The sequence below is a fragment of the Geotrypetes seraphini genome, chromosome 4 (assembly GCF_902459505.1).
Source record: "Geotrypetes seraphini chromosome 4, aGeoSer1.1, whole genome shotgun sequence".
Taxonomy (NCBI): domain Eukaryota; kingdom Metazoa; phylum Chordata; class Amphibia; order Gymnophiona; family Dermophiidae; genus Geotrypetes; species Geotrypetes seraphini.
Window position 1 is genome coordinate 11240097 of NC_047087.1, and position 17879 is coordinate 11257975.

The following is a 17879-nucleotide window of genomic DNA, read 5'->3' on the forward strand; positions in this document are numbered from 1 at the left end:
GGTGTCCAATGTCGGTCCTCGAGGGCCGCAATCCAGTCGGGTTTTCAGGATTTCCCCAATGAATATGCATGAGATCTATTAGCATACAATAAAAGCAGTGCATGCAACTAGACCTCATGTATATTCATTGGGGAAATCCTGAAAATCCGACTGGACTGCGGCCCTCGAGGACCGACATTGGACACCCCTGCTTTACTGCATGCCAATCTAGCTCATGAATATTCATTGTGGATATCCTGAATGCCTGACTGGCTGGGGCTCCCCCTGGACAAGCTTGGAAACCATTGACATACTAGCCCCACTCCCTTTTATGAAGCCGTGTTAGGGTTTTATTTATCGCTGGCCGCAGCAGTAAAAATTCCTATGAGCGTTGGACCTTTTACCACCATGGCCTGTGACAGAAAACCCTAATGCAGCTTCATAAAGGGTGGGGGGGGGGGGTAAGTTTTGCCAAAAGTTCAAATGGATTCTAAATTTTGCACGGCAATTTCTCTCAAGCTATTTTTGCTAAAAGGAAAAATGTCAACATTTACTGGTGCCAAGCAGTAAGAACTCATAAATCGAGGTAGTAAACATCTTCTAAATTCAAAAGTCCTCGATACGCCTGGCCGGCAGCTTCATGTCCTACTCTAATTATTCCCCTGCACTGGTCACATAAATACAATGTTCTCATCCAAAAACAGTGTTCTGAAAATGCCAAGCACTTTTCCAACTGTTCTCCAAAGCCAAGTTTTATTTGCATCAACAATCTTGTGCTTTGGGGTTTGGCATCCGGCAGGCAAAGTCACAAAACAGCCTCCATCCCATTCCCTGCACAATTGCAACAAGCCATTTTCGTGGCACGAGGCCTTCCGAAACAGTGAGTAACTCAAGGGTCTAATGCAATGAGAATGAGCTTCTCCTCACTTCTAGGACTGGATGGAGGGCTCAGGGAAAGAGAACCTATCACTTGGAGGACTGAGGGACAGGGAGGGGGACAGGCAAGTTCCAAGGATGGACACAGGAGTACAGACCCTGAATGGCAGACAGGATAGGCCCAAGGATTCTGAATTCTTCACCTCTATCAATAGGCTTTTTCCTCAGTGTCCTCATCCTGAGTCTAGGCTCAGTTGACTGCGAATAAAGTCTGTTGCCACTAAAAGCCACCTGGTGGCATGACCATCACTAAGAGTGGGAAAAAGGAGCAGCCCAAAATGGAAGCAGAATGATATGGACAGGCAGCAACTGAAAATCCCGGAAGAATGCTGCTCTCCTCCTATTATTCAGAGGAGAGAAACGTTAGGGGGATGGGACTTGATATCCAGTCAAAGCAGTTTACATATTATATTTCTGTATTTTGTTCCTGGTGCAGTGGGATGTTAAGTGACTCCTAAAATGCCTCTCGAAAAACAAAAACCAAATTTCTGTCAACAAATTACAACTAAACGCTTCCAAAATGAAACTCCTTTGGATCGGCAAAGAACACTCTAACCGCGCCCGTCCCTCGCTCAGCTGCCATAACCGCGAAGGACCAAGCACGCAGCCTAGGAATACTCTTTGACTCCAACCTGTCGCTTTCCAACCACATCTCTCAGGTGGTATCTTCCTCATTTTACGACCTACGACAACTCTGAAAAATAAGGAACTGCTTTCCTGAGTCTGACTTCACCCAACTGCTCTGTGCCTTAGGACTCTCCCACATGGGCTGCTGCAACTCCCTATTCAACGGTCTCACAGCGAAGAACATACAAGAACATAAGACTAGCCTTACTGGGTCAGATCAATGGTCCATCAAGCCCAGTAGCCCGTTCACACGGTAGCCAATCCAGGTCACTAATACCTGGCCAAAACCCAAAGAGTAGCAATATTCCATCCAGAACCTCAAAGAATAGCAAGGTTCCGGAATCCCAGAGAGTAACAAGATTCTAGAATCCCAAAGAGTAGCAACATTCCATATAGAATCTCAAAGAATAGCAAGATTCCAGAATCCCAGAGAGCAACAAGATTCTAGAATCCCAAAGAGTAGCAGCATTCCATATAGAATCTCAAAGAATAGCAAGATTCCGGAATCCCAGAGAGCAACAAGATTCTAGAATCCCAAAGAGTAGCAACATTCCATAAAGAATAGCAAGATTCAGGAATCCCATAGAGTAACAAGATTCTAGAATCCCAAAGAGTAGCAACATTTCATCCAGAACCTCAAAGAATAGCAAGGTTCCGGAATCCCAGAGAGTAACAAGATTCTAGAATCCCAAAGAGTAGCAACATTCCATAAAGAATAGCAAGATTCCGGAATCCCAGAAAGTAACAAGATTCTAGAATCCCAAAGAGTAGCAACATTTCATCCAAAACCTTAAAGAATAGCAAGGTTCCGGAATCCCAGAGAGTAACAAGATTCTAGAATCCCAAAGATTAGCAGCATTCCATATAGAATCTCAAAGAATAGCAAGATTCCGGAATCCCAGAGAGCAACAAGATTCTAGAATCCCAAAGAGTAGCAGCATTCCATATAGAATCTCAAAGAATAGCAAGATTCCGGAATCCCAGAGAGCAACAAGATTCTAGAATCCCAAAGAGTAGCAACATTTCATCTAGAATCTCAAAGAATAGCAAGATTCCGGAATCCCAGAGAGTAACAACATTCTATAATTCCAAAGAGTAGCAACATTCCATAAAGAATAGCAAGATTCCGGAATCCCAGAGAGTAACAAGATTCTAGAATCCCAAAGAGTAGCAACATTTCATCCAGAACCTCAAAGAATAGCAAGGTTCCGGAATCCCAGAGAGTAACAAGATTCTAGAATCCCAAAGAGTAGCAACATTCCATAAAGAATAGCAAGATTCCGGAATCCCAGAGAGTAACAAGATTCTAGAATCCCAAAGAGTAGCAACATTTCATCCAGAACCTCAAAGAATAGCAAGGTTCCGGAATCCCAGAGAGTAACAAGATTCTAGAATCCCAAAGAGTAGCAGCATTCCATATAGAATCTCAAAGAATAGCAAGATTCCGGAATCTCAGAGAGCAACAAGATTCTAGAATCCCAAAGAGTAGCAGCATTCCATATAGAATCTCAAAGAATAGCAAGATTCCGGAATCCCAGAGAGCAACAAGATTCTAGAATCCCAAAGAGTAGCAACATTTCATCCAGAATCTCAAAGAATAGCAAGATTCCGGAATCCCAGAGAGTAACAAGATTCTATAATTCCAAAGAGTAGCAACATTCCATAAAGAATAGCAAGATTCCGGAATCCCAGAGAGTAACAAGATTCTAGAATCCCAAAGAGTAGCAACATTTCATCCAGAACCTCAAAGAATAGCAAGGTTCCGGAATCCCAGAGAGTAACAAGATTCTAGAATCCGAAAGAGTAGCAACATTCCATAAAGAATAGCAAGATTCCGGAATCCCAGAGAGTAACAAGATTCTAGAATCCCAAAGAGTAGCAACATTTCATCCAGAACCTCAAAGAATAGCAAGGTTCCGGAATCCCAGAGAGTAACAAGATTCTAGAATCCCAAAGAATAGCAGCATTCCATATAGAATCTCAAAGAATAGCAAGATTCCGGAATCCCAGAGAGCAACAAGATTCTAGAATCCCAAAGAGTAGCAGCATTCCATATAGAATCTCAAAGAATAGCAAGATTCCGGAATCCCAGAGAGCAACAAGATTCTAGAATCCCAAAGAGTAGCAACATTTCATCCAGAATCTCAAAGAATAGCAAGATTCCGGAATCCCAGAGAGTAACAAGATTCTATAATTCCAAAGAGTAGCAACATTCCATAAAGAATAGCAAGATTCCGGAATCCCAGAGAGTAACAAGATTCTAGAATCCCAAAGAGTAGCAACATTCCATGCTACTGATCCAGGGCAAGCAGTGGATTCCTCCAAGTCTCTCTCAATAACAGACTATGGACTTTTCCTCCAGGAACTTGTCCAAACCTTTCTTAAAAGCTCCAGCACGTACAAAATGTGGCAATCAGACTTCTAGAAACCTCCGTGCCCACGACCCTATCTCCTAGGCTCTATCATCGGCTCATTGGCTGCCCAAAGCTAAACGTTGTGTCTTCAAGGACCTGATGCTAGTGTTCAAAATGTTGCATGACATGGCGCCAGCCTACATGACAACTAAGCTTCCTCCGTATGTGCCGAACAGGCCCCTCTACTCCCAGGATAAAATACACCTCAAAATGTCCCCTGGTCGTGCCCTTCAACTGCTAACTGCCAAACCACATTCCTTCTCCCACTTCATACCAAGCCCCTGCAGGTAAGATCCCTTGTAGGACTTTAGGAAAGCAATAAAAACAGACCTGGTCACTTAACTCCCCTGCCTAAAGCCAATAGATTACAAAGAAATATTAATGTATATCGATATGTGTCACATTAGGATAAAAACTTCTACTGCATATTATGTATTTTGGTATTTGATCCCTAGTATGTGCCAAGTAAGGATAAACCTTGCACTGGAACTTTGGCAAATTGTAACCCGTTCTAAGCTCTTTGGGGGGAATAGGATAGAAAATTAATTATATACATACAAACATACCTTGCTTCAAAAAAGAATTTCCAGGACTCCCCATCACCCCTCCCCTGAGATATACATTACATTAGTGATTTCTATTCCGCCATTACCTTGCAGTTCAAGGCGGATTACATAAGATTTATCAGGAGATACAAGAATTGTAACTTTACATAAGAGATGTCATAGGAATTGGTGTCAGGTCAAAAGTGCGCCGGGACAAAGGCGCACGCAGACAATTGAGCGCAGCGCGGAGGCGTGTGCCGCACAAAATTACTGTTTTTACGGCTCCGACGGGAGAGGGGGTGGGGGGGAATCCCCCCACTTTACTTAATAGAGATCGCGCCACGTTGTGGGGGCATTGTGGGGCGTGTGGGGGGTTGTAACCCCCCACATTTTACTGAAAACTTCACTTTTTCCCTGTTTTTAGGGAAAAAGTTAAGTTTACAGTAAAATGTGGAGGGTTACAAACCCCCAAACCCCCCACAACACCGGCGCGATCTCTATTAAGTAAACTGGGGGGGCGCCCCAACAAAACCCCCCGTCGGAGCCCCTAAAAACTGTAATTTTCTTTGGTGTGCGCCTCCGTCTTGTGCTCAGTGGTCGGCGCGCGCCTTTGTCTTTCGCCGACTTGTCTACGAAACTAGGAATTACATAGGAGTTCTATAAGAATTGTCGGGAACTTGAGGCGAGACATGCTGGGTAATTATACATTTTAGATTTGAAAGGGGTAGTGGGGGGAGATTGGGAAGGAACTGGTCCTGTTAAATAGGTTTTAGTTTCTTTTTTGAAGGTTTTGTAGTCATGAGGTAGTACATGACAGCAGCTAAAGACATGCAGAGTCCATCCAGTCTGCCCAGCAAGGTGGGATTAAATACACAAGCTCGATCCTGACCTGTCTTTGCCATTTTCCGATCACGGACCGTAGCACTCTGCTTGGCACTGATCAGTTCCTGGAATTGTTCTCTAGGCATCACTTCTACTCATTGACTCGCCTTTGCCATTTCAGGACACAGATCGTAGAGGTCTGCTTGGCACCAGCCTTACTTTCCAACTGCTGGAGTTGCCCTGCCATGAGGGTTTATTAATTAAACTCAACAGGGATCACCCCAGGCCACTTCTCCCAAAACCCAGAATCGGGCATCATACTTTTTAATATAAAACTATGTTTCATATACATATCTTTGTATATTTATCCATTCAGACACACACAATGAAGGCGGTTTCCAAAAGCCATTTACATAGTTAAGTTGATTTGAAAACTACTCAACCTTCTCCTCCCCCCCCCCCACACACACATCCAACCAGGTTAAAATATGTCCAGTTTTCCTGGCTATCAGGATCTATTGTTTTGTTTTGATTGCAACTGGTCTTTACCATTTTGCAGGAGCTGCTGCCCTAGGCAATGGCCTAAGGGTTAAGCCAGCTCTGGTCACATTCACTATCCCTAATGGAAGGCTTTAGCTACAGAAAAATAAAACACAGAATACACCGAGGAAAGCTCTTGGCGCTAATTCATTTCCAACCCCATCCTCTGGCAATTCCCTTTCTGAATTCTGAGACCAAAGCACAGCCCCCAGACGCATGGAACGAGACTCGATTTAGAGGTTTATCCAGTTAAGTTTCGTAGTTTATTTAAATTTTTGATGAAACGTTTATCCAAAGGTACAAAGCGTTGTACATAATAATTTAAAATAGCTGGGAAACAAACCATTTAAATTATTAGACATACACCGACTAATCATACATCTTATGACCAGAGAACATTGGGGAAAAAGGGAAGAACTACAATTTCTAATAAAGAATACATAAAAGGAAAATACAATAGGAAAAGGGGGAAAGTTAAATGTAGTGAAAGTATCTACTTTTGTAAAAAAAAAAAAAAATTTTCAGTTATAGGCATCTTTAAAGAGAAAGCATTTAAGGCTGCTTTTAAATTTCTGCAGGTTTTGTTCAGCTCTAAGGTGTAGAGCAGTGGTCTCAAACTCAAACCCTTTGCAGGGCCACATGTTGGATTTGTAGGTACTTGAAGGGCCGCAGAAAAAATAGTTCATGTCTTATTAAAGAAATGACAATTTTGCATGAGGTAAAACTCTTTATAGTTTATAAATCTCCCCCCCCCAGAAGGCCTGCATGTTCCCCCCCCCCCCTTCTTTGCAGCATCCTCCGGCTTCCCCCCTGGCCTCCCGGTCTTAGTTTCAGCTAATTACCGCAGCCTGCAGAGAGGATCGCTGGTGCTGTAGTGTTCCTTGCAGGCTGCCATCGGCCTCCGCAGCACATTCCCTCTGCCACGGTCCCACCCCTCCTCTGACATCAGGGCAGGATCACGGCAGGAGGAACATGCTGCTGAGGACGACGGCAGCCTGCAAGGATCGCTATAGCACTGGCAATCCTCTCTACAGGCTGCGGTAATTATTTGAAGATAAGAATGGGAGGCCAGTGGGGAAGCCGGAGGATGCTGCAAAGAGTGGGCAGCACTAGTACAGGCTGCGGGACGCAAAATAGTACCTGTCAGGCCACATGTGGCCCCCGGGCCGCGAGTTTGAGACCACCGGTGTAGAGGGAGAGAGTTCCAAATTAGAGGGGGAGTGACTGAAAAAATGAGGGTACGATAAGTACCGATTATCTTTAGGGATGGGGCATTGAGAGAATACTGTGTGTTTGATCTTAAAGTTCTGGGGGGGTCATAAGGGATCAGTAGTCTATCTATGAAAGCTGGGGTATTAGTTTGCATGGTTTTAAAAGTCAAGAGTGCAATTTTATAGGTAATCCTATGTAAAACAGACAACCAGTGCGCTTTTTGTAACAGAGGGGTGACGTGATCAAATTTTTTTGACCTGAAATAATTTTAATAGCTGTGTTTTGTATAAGTTGAAGGCGTTTTATATCTTTTATACACAACCCTTTGTATAATGAATTACAATAATCAATTTTAGATATCACGAGAGAATGAATTAAAACATTAAGAGATTTTACATCAAGGAGGGGAACCAAAGATCTAAACTAAACTAAGCCTTAAGTTTATACACCGCATCATCTCCACGGAAGTGGAGCTCGACACGGTTTACAAAGCATTAAAAATATAAGAAGAGAGAGGAGAAAGATTTACAAGAGCGTATGGATAGAGGGATGTAAACAGGAGAAGAAATGTTATATGTTAGAGAAAAGCCAGGTTTATAAAAACAATTCTTGATCAACGCACTGATTTGAGGATGGAATGAAAGTTTATTATCAATAAGGACACCTAATATTTTGGTTGTTGGAGTTGATTTAAGGGGGACATTGTCTATGGAGACCGGAGGAATTAATTCTAAACCTTCTTTCCATGAGAAAAGCACGGTGCTTGATTTCGAGATGCTTAGAGAAAGCATATTCGCATTTAGCCAATCATGAATTTTAGCTAATTTGAGATCGATGTTAGAGATGTCATTTTGGTTAGTAGGATCAATAGTATGAAGACGTTGAAGATTGTTGGAATAAGCATAGACAGTGAAACCGATCAATTGACAGAGGGTTAAGAGAAGAGCCAGGTAAATGTTGAAAAGCAGGGGTGACAGTATGGAACCTTGTGGAATGCCAAAGTGGGACTTAAAGGTTTCAGAGATTGAGTTATTAAAATGAACGGTGGATACCCTATCAGAAAAGTAGAATCTGAACCATTCAAGAACTTGATCGGATATACCAAAGGATGCAAGACGTTGAAGAAGGAGATGGGTGGTGGCCTTTTGGAAATGGAAGTTCCCTGAAACAGGGCTTGTTTCTTCAAAATATGATACAGTGCATTGCCGACTTTCATAGTGAACAATAGATATGTATCTTTTCAACCTAAGAAAATACGATCATGTCACTCCATTGAGTTACATTGGCTCCCTGTGGAAGCGCGCATTGTTTTCAAACTAGGTTGTTTGTACTATAAAGTCGTCACTGGTCAGGCCCCACAAGACCTGACAGATTCATTTTGTTTTTTCATCTCAAAAACTCATGCATTGTTTGCCTTTCCACCAGCTAATGGCTGTAAATATAAAAAAATTCACGGGCGACAACTCTCTTTTCAAGCTGCCATGCACGGGAGTGATTTCAGGCATTTGTGCTCCTTGTCTCTCTCTTACCTCAAGTTTAGAAGGGAATTGAAAACCCATCTCTTTAAGAAATTCATAGGCAATTAGATCTCTTCATTCGGATGATTTCTGTATCTTTATTACTCTTTTGTGAACCACAAAAAACTATTTGGTTATGCAATCTAGAAATTGATTTATTGTATTGTAAGAATAATATTGCCTGCTCTACCAGTGATTTTCTTGGGTGGGTTGGATTGTTTTGGTATTAATTGGCGTTGGCTGTGGGCTCCTGTGTAGCATGATATGATTAATTTTGCTGCCTATCTGGATATAAGGATTATAAAATGTATTTCTTGTATTTGGATATAAGGATTTAAGAATGTACGTATTTCTTAAACTGAAACTCTGAATGAACCCAGCCCATCTGCCTGAAACAAAAGGTATTAATTGTCTAATCTATAGATAACAAAGGATGGTGGTACAGCAGTAGCTCTACAATCCTTTAGTTTCCAAGATATGCACAACAATCAAAGGAGAAGTATTAATGACCTCTACTTTTCATGAATAATACCTAGCAATCAGAGGTTGGGATGTGGCAAAAGAGACCTCAGCTACCTGAAACTCCCGGATAATGACTCTCTTTAAACCATATCAGAATTCTTCCCAGTCAGAAAACATGTGACCAGCCAAACCAGATGATATAACCAATACTAGAAACCAGTTTTGAACTATTCCTGAATTTTGATTGCACTGCTCCTATACCACATGACCCCCCCCCCCCCCCCAGGTCTTATAGTCCACAAAAAGGGAACAGTCTCCTAAGCTCCCCATTTTTTTTCTTTGGATCGCCGCTGGACTCCCGTCCACCTGGCTGGACTTCTCATCTGCATCTAAGACTCCATGCAAGGACATCATCTCCTCAAGCCACCCTCAGCAGACCCCAGACCTCCTTCACTCTTCCAACCAGAAGCAACAAGAGTACCACCTTTGGGCCTTTATCAAAGTAAGCTACTTTTAATTCAGCTTAATCATTCTGCTTCACTAACAATATTTTATCTTGTAGCAATTCTGTGGCCCCCGGACCCTGGACTAGGCGAATAGCGCCCCGGATGGACCACAGGTAAATTGCGCTGGCGTGCTGCTCAAACTGGAGACAGTCCCCACAGGCCAAATATCAGATAAATCAGTCAAGAGGAAACCAGGTAATTAGTCAAATCATATCCAGGGTTCTTTATTCCACAAAATGAAAATCAGAATGGCAAACAAGAAACAAAAAGGAAAAATTCAAAGCAAAAATCCTGGTAAATCAGGATATACAAAGTCCCGGTGCATTAGCAAGATCGGCACCGCTTCCTGTAGCTAGGCCTCACCTGGGCCTAGGCCTAACTCTAGAGAGAGTTAATCTCACTTAACACGGTGAAAAAACAGAACCTTCACTGCATTAATTCCACAAAACACCAAAGCATAAAGTACCGGTAAATGTTCAGGAGGCCCTCAGCTCTGCTCCTGAGCTGAGGCAGGAGAACTGCCAAGTTTGTCTTCAATAATATTCAAATATTCCCACCCGAGGTGTTGCCAAACTTCTCCCTCCTATTAACTCAGGTTCCCAACACCCACCTATTGGGCCCCAGGAACTTGTCCTGTTTAACCTACAGCTTGACTAAGGTCCGGCCAGTCTCTCCCTAGAAAGAGAGGGTAGGGAAGTGAATCCAGGACAGCCACTTTCATGACTCGCTTAAGGATCACCTGAGCCAGGGAATACTCCTTCATGTCCCCATGGACGCATACCACCTTCTGTAAAGATTCCTAAAAACTGAGAGCTAGAATCACTGCATTGCTTGAATAATATTGTAAATAAACTTGCTCTGTAAAATAAAATTCTAGCCCTTCCTTAATGCTCTACGTAGTTTTTTAAAATATTAATCAGTGCTGGTTTAGTTTAGATTGCGGGTTAACATCGATTTATATTATATTTCATGTAAAATCGGCATGATTTTCTTCCCGTGGTTTAAATGCAGCCCTGTGATAGACGGTGTATAGTGGAGGCCCTGAGTGTCCTTTGGATGCATCAGGGTCCTTCTGTCAGAATTTTCAGGGACAAACAGCACTGAGAAGGGGTCGAGACTGTTCAGGTCCACAGAAAGGCAGACAGGCTCCCGCTCGTTTGTTAGACTAGCTTGGACTTAGAGGTAGACTGTGGCCTTCTTTGACAAAGCACGTGCCAAATCAACGCGTACGCTAACGCATCCATAGGATAACATGCTTAGCACGCTCTAAAAAGCTTAGCGCACCTCCCGATCCTTTTTCGGGTCAGAAACACCTTGTTATTCAGAATGTTTTGACCTCTAAGGCACGCGTGATCTTTGCCGAAACATGGTGCTGTGTCGGGTCTTCTACTTGTGCCTTTGCCAACTGGACCTCTTTTCTTTTTGAGGATTTATGCCATCAATTCCAATTTTTTTGCACCTTGGGTTTTCTCCCTTGTGTTGGAAGTCCATTGCTCATCCCTACTGTTCTTCTTTGTTTTCTTCATGGGGAATCCTTTCTTCTCGTTTTGGGTTTCGGCATGTACAATGAGATAAACCCAGGACTGTCTCCGCTTGTCCCCACTAGTATGAACAGGAGTAGATCGCAAGGAAACTGTCTATGGTCGTACCGTGCACTGGCAGCTGTTATGTCCACTTAGGCCCTGATTCTATAAAAGACGTCTGCAGTTAAGACATCTAGCTTTATTTTTTGGAACTGGCTTAATCAGTGCTGATAATTGAAAAATGCCATTAATAACCAAATAAAAATGATTACAAAAATTAATTTGCCAGTAGGAGTCTAACACTTCGAGGTAGAAGTCTACAACACCTAAGAGAGGAAGTTAATCTGACCCGCTTTAAAAGGAACCTGAAAAGTTTCTTATTCAAAGATGCTTTCAGCCTTTAATTTTTTTTTTTTTTTAATCTAATATCTTTTTATTCTTTCCCGCTCATTTCTCCTCTTCTTTTTCACCTTCCTTTTTCTTTTTTTAAATCCTCTTTCAAACCCCTACCCTATCGTACTTTCCATACATATTACTCTTTTGTACTTTAAAAATATATATATATATTGTAGTTCTACCCGCTTTAACCTTTTGGATGAGTTGGTTTGTATGTCGATTTGTTTACCCTATTTTATATTTAGTTCTTAAACTGTAATAGTATGTGGGGTTTTTTCTTTCTTTTTTTTGTATGTTTTAATGACTTTTATTAGTATTGTATTTCACTTAGTGAAACAAAATAAGCGATTATATCAAACTGTAATAAAAACTTGAAACCTACTGGCAAGTATGCATAGCTAGGGGCAAAGCTTGGACGTGGATCGACTTAGCAGGCCCCCTACCTTAGGCAAACTCATTTAGGCCAAGAAACCCTGACCTCAATGGCAGTGCGCCTAAGCATTGAGGGCCTGATTCTCTAAAGGACTCCGATGCATTTCAATCCCGCATCAGTGTCCTTTAGAGAATCACGTCTTTTTCTCTAGCAGACACCTTAAACCATCTTACAGGCCTACATTTAAGGCATCTGTCTCGTGCCTACGGAGACACATAGCGACGCTCACGGATGCCCAAGGCTACTTCCGGTGGAAACTATGCCCACGCAGGCCTTGGGCATCCGTAAGCATCCTTATGCATCTCCATAGGCATGAGACAGACACTTACAATATAGGCATCATTTGCCACATCCATTACATAAAACCCAAAACAAACGTGCGTCCATACCACCACCTACAATTGGGACACCATTTGTAGAATCAGCCTCTCAATGCTTACCGGCGCATAAGATGCCCCTAGTTGCAGTTTTTATCAAGAACGCCTAGTGGTTGATTGACATCAGTGCCGAATGACGTCTGGAACTCAGATGCCATTTATAGAATCAGGGTCTCCGTTCCCAAAGTCACAGCCAGCTGCCACGTTGAAGGTAGACGTTCAGCCCCACTCCACCACTGTCTCAAAAGTAAACCAACCAGCAGCGTAAATCCACCTCTGGACACGGAGCTAGCTGATCTCTGGCTCATCCTAGCTTAGGGATAACCCAGAAAGCAGAAGGCCAGATGTTGCTAAGGTATTTCTCAAATGTGGCTAATGCTGGCTGACTGAATCACTTAGGGGGAAAGAGTCGGGGAGGGTTGTTCGAGGGAGACTCATATGAGTGGGACTGTTGGGAGGAAGGGGGTGATGTTTGCCCAGCACTTGTAGCATTTCTCAATGCAAACTATATTCTGTTTGGTACTTAAAGTAACAATGTTGTACGTTGGGGCCCGTACTGCTTATGTAATAAACTTATTTTAAAATGGGGCGAATGCTGATTGAGTCATTTGGGGGGGGGGAAATAGTGCAGCCGCAAGCAAAAGTTGGTTGCCAGGTTTGAGGCTAGAAATAGAATTGTTAAAGATTATTTGTTTAAAACCAAAAATGTGTAGAAGCACTTTCCTGAAAAAGCAGTGAGAGGAGTGGAGGAGACTTCAGGACAGGAGTCTCAAAAGAATGCTGCAAACCTTGAGCCGTGCGGGGACAATTCCTGCCTCTCAGGGTCTGGACCATTTTTATACAGCCAAAAGTGGCTTCCCCCTGCTCTTGAGACCTTTCCAGCACCAGCAACTCATCCTTCCTATGGCTCGCTGCACAATTCCCAGGAAATTAGGAAACCCACAATTCACAATTCCCCCTGGCTGGCAGCTGACTTAAAGGGGCAGGGCTAAAAGGGAAGATGTCCAGCAATTTCCACATCACCTCCTCGCACTTTGGAGGAATTCCCTGGACCGAGGAGTCATTTATTTACAAGACACCTCTTGCAGAGTATGCCCGGTCGGTTCTAAGGCCGTCCAGCACTTTCTTGCACAAGCCCTCCCAGTTTCTTTGCTTGTTTTGAAGCTCTATGAGTCAGGAGGCACGCTGGGTCTTAAATGGGGGTCACAATTCTGGGGAACGATTGGGGCCCAATTCTCCAGGCAAGAAGCTATGACTGGAAGAGACAATTGCAACTTTCAGTAAGGAGAATTGTGCGCCTAATACTACGGAAAACCCCTCAGGCCACCTCGATCTTCCCAGACCCCGAATGGTCCTCCCTTCACCAGCTGCCTCTCTCTACTGCAACAGTAGAAACATCCCAGTCACAAAACTCCAGCGATCTTCGGAGAGACAGCCCTGACAGCAGTCACGGATCGCTTTACTTGCGAGATACTGAGTCTTTGCCCGGAATACAGCTCCTGCCCTACCCCGGGCAGAGACTCAGCTGAGCAGCGGGGTGGGGTGGGGTGGGGGGGGGGCACATCAAAGGAGGACTCCTGTCTGCTGTGCCCATTTAAATCCTCGGAATCAAGGGGGGGGGGGAGGGCATGAACTCCTTGGAAGTTACTGGACTGCATTCTCTCTTTACACAGAAGGAGAGACAATCGCGCCTGAACGTTCCGAAATGGAACCTTCAGACAATGCAGAATTCGATCTTAAAAGCGCCGCCGGCCGACACTGCGCGCACAAAGCTTTCGGCGGACGTGGACGAGACAGCGAGCGTGCCAGAGGAGAGAAAGGGTGACCTACCGCCCGAGCAGGAGGCTACGAAGAGCTGCATGCTTTTGCAGCGGTCCCTCGGTAGTGCAAAGGTGGCGAGAGAAGTCCTCCTCCTGGCTGGCCACGACGGGAGACTCCAGCCCCCGCCCGCCCCTCCGGGCTACTGCGGCAGCAGCCAGTGGCGCACGGGAGCCAGTGCACCCCCCCCCCCCAGCTGCCAAACCTCATCGCAGGCACGATCCGGGCTCCAGGAGGGAGGTGAGGACTCCGCCTGCCAAAGTCAACTTAACCCCCCCCCCCCACCCCCAGCGGTCTCTGATCTCCCCCCCCCCCCCTGTCAAGCGGGGCTTTGTTCTCCGATCCTGTCTACAAAGGCAGAATCGGTTTGGAAACTTCTGCTCAGAAAGCGAAGATTCCTTTCCCCGTAGGCAAAACAAGGGACTAGTTATCTCTTGCTTTTGAAACAACAGAATGGACATAACATCTGTCCAGCCTTTGACCATCAGAAAGATTTCCCGGGACGGAAGACCGAAAGGAAACCGCTACAGGACGAAAACCAATTCACTTCCACTTGGAAACCCTCCAGTTGCTCAGGAAAACTGGGGAAAAAAGCCCCTCAAAACGCAAGAAAAGGAAAGAACGGCGCGCAGCTGGTAGCCCTCGAGCTAGGCAAGACGCGCATTTTCACTGAGGACATTCGGGGTCCCCAGAGCACATTTGGGAAGCCCTGAAAGTTCATTTGCTGGGAACCCTAGGTAAATCTGTAATAAAAGAAAGGGGCCTTGGAGACATTCAATTAGAAGCAAATCCCCTGCTAGGTTCCCCCCCCCCCCTTTTTCTGGAAAAGGGCCTTGACAATTTCTGACCCAGCAGGGCCTCATCATACCCTCTTCCCTCCACTTTAGAGAATGACACCGGGACAAATTTTCCCCGCAGGAACTCATTTCCCCCATCCTGTCCCCACCACATTCCTGTAAGCTCTGCCTTAGCACAAGCCTTGAACATTTATGATTTAAAAATGGGTGAGGTTTGTGTAGATGAGGGCGGAGCTTGTAGGAATGAGGCAGGGACAGGAAAAGAACTCGCGGGGATGGCACCGAAAAATGAGTTCCCACGGGGACGGGAAAAAATCTGTCCCCGTGTCATTCTCTCTACTCCATTTGAAAACGGGCCAGGCCTCCCCCACACTGCCTTCAACTGACTTGTTATTGTTATTCTGGGAATAGAGTCCTACCCCTAAGCTCTTCACTGGCTATGAAACTTGGTCCATTGATGCTTATGGTCACTACATCAGCCCTTGTCTCTTCTTTGAGCAAGAAGCTTCTGAGTCGTTTCTAGGAGACTTAGGTTAAAAGTTATCAATGTCAGGTTATTCTACTGTATTATTGATTTTTTTCAATTTTTATACCATTCTCCCGGGGGAGTTCAAAACAGTTTACATGAATTTATTCAGGAACTGAAACATTTTCCCCCTGTCTCTCCTGGTGGGCTCACCATCTAATATACCTGTGGCAATGGGGGGGGGGGGGGGGAGTGGGTTAAGGGACTTGCCCAGGGTCACCAGGAACAGTGGGGGTTTGAACCTACAACCTCAAGGTGTTGAGGCTGTAGCTTTAACCACTGAGCCACTCTAGAAATACCAGAGGCAGAAACTTTTCATACTATTTATTTATTCAGTTTTCTATACAATTCTCCCAAGAATTACATGAATTTATTCAGGAACTGAAGCATTTTCCCCTGTCTCTCCTGGTGGGCTCACAATTTATCTAATGTACCTGGGGCAATGGAGGGATTAAGTGACTTGCCCAAGGTCGCAGGGAAAAGTGTGGGTTTGAACCCACAACCTCAGGGTGCTGAGGCTGTAGCTTTAACCACTGCACCACTCTAGAAATCATAATGCAGTAAAAGTGAGCCAAGTATAGGACAATCCAGCCATTGTGACATCACTGATGAGGTTGGCTCTTATTGGTGGAATGAGGCATTGTGATGTCACAATACCAGCTCTGGTAGCAGAGGCTGGAACTTTTCACACTATTTATTTATTCAGTTTTCTATTCCGTTCTCCCAGGAGAGCTCAGAATGGTTTTACATGAATTTATTCAGATACTTAAGCATTTTTCCCTGGAGCAATGAGGGGGGGGGGGGATTATGGGACTTGGCCAGGATTACAAGAAGGAGCGTAGAATTTGAACCCATAACCTCAGGGTGTTGAGGCTGGAGCTTTGACCACTGCACCCCTAACTTATAGTCTTTTCGCAATGGGGTTCTGTTGAACTACCATGACTTGTGGAAAAGAGCCCGTCCTAACTGTAGCCCCTTAGTTGAAAACAACTATTTCAGAGTTTTAACAGGGCCTGGCTTCTGCAATTTGCAGCAATTTTCCATGACAAAGTCCAAGTTTTGCTTCCAATTTCCTTTTAATTCCTGGTTCACATAATGCATTTATATATATATATATATATTTATTATGAAACAATTTCTCTGCTGTGCTTGCCATAATGGAATTAAGTAAAGCCATTGCTACTGTGCTATTCATTATGAGAACTCCCCTCCCCTCAATGTTAACATCACCCACAGATCCATTCCAAAGAGGATAAGCACGTTCTCTCTTCGCACATGTGTGCCAAAGCTGAGGGAACACAAGTCTTTTGGAATAAATAAACAGAGGAGAACTGGGGATCAACCCAGGAGGCAGAGGCAGAGGGCGAGGCAGGAGTGCGGAGTAAAGGAACTGGCATTGTTCGACTGTTCAGTCACCACCACTCACAGAGAGACCCTTCACTCCACACTTGCACAGACTACGAAATATTCTGTCAGCTCCTGTTTCTGAGCCACTTAAGTGCCAGTCCTGGCCGACTGGCTACCGACTAGCTCCATTTTTGCAGGTCAGCTCTGACTGATAATTGCTGTATAGAAGGTTTCCAGGTCATCCCAAATTTACTCTGTCTTTTATAAGATGGGGGGTCGCCCTATCTTCCATAATCATAAGAGCATGAAACGCTGCCCTCCAATGCCAAAATGAGGGTGGACTTTCTTCCAACCAATGTGGTAAAATACATTTTTGGCCTATAATAAAGGATTTACGAAATAATTCTCTAACACCTTTCTTAAAAATCCTGTCCCATTGAAGAAATAATGCCATCGGGGGGGGGGGGGGGGGAAGGAACCACAATCCTAGAAATAATTGATCCAAGACGCAAACAGCATTCCAAAATTTCTGGGCCTTTTATTAAACTCAGCTAAATGCTAAAGACACCCATAGAATAAAATGGATGCCTTAGCATTTAGCTTGACTTAATTATAAAAATGGAGCCATTTCATAAATGGACTTTGTGCCTGGTGACTTTGAGTGCTGTTTACTGGTCATATGGTCTGGAAGCAAGGAGAACGCCATACCCCCGCCGAAGCAGAATCCCTTTCTGTGACAGGGTGAGACGAGAAAGGTCGAAGGATGGTGGTTGTTGGGTGCTCGAGTCCTAGCGACTTGATGAATTGCAGATTTAGAAAGAAACGGGTTTTCTGCTATTCCGGAAAGGTCCTCCAGCCACCTGATAGCAGGTCGTCCTCTTCGCCTGGTTCCTTCGATCTTCCCAAACATGATGTCCTTCTCCAGTGATCTCTCTCTTCTGACCGTCGTAACTTCATCATTTGGGCTTCGAGTGACATAGCTGGATGGCCAACTAACATTACTCAGGAGCTCAAGGCCACACTGCTGCTAGTAAAAGGATTATTAACCCTTTAAAAATGTCCCAACACAATCTAAGAGCTGTCAGGTTGCCACTTCCAGAAG

At 44.3% G+C, this 17879-nt stretch overlaps 1 protein-coding gene across 2 annotated transcripts in view; it reads right to left on the reverse strand.

Moving 5' to 3' along the window:
- Positions 1–17879, reverse strand: part of ZNF469 (zinc finger protein 469) — a 268245-nt gene that overhangs the window by 117835 nt on the left and 132531 nt on the right. Inside the window, exon 1 of one of the 2 annotated variants that reach the window (XM_033942262.1) lies at positions 14120–14158. The exons of the other annotated variant lie outside the window; for it this stretch is intronic. The gene's annotated coding sequence lies outside the window, so the exon portion shown is untranslated. Of the gene's footprint in view, positions 1–14119; positions 14159–17879 lie in introns of those variants that run through there. 2 annotated transcript variants of the gene reach the window in all.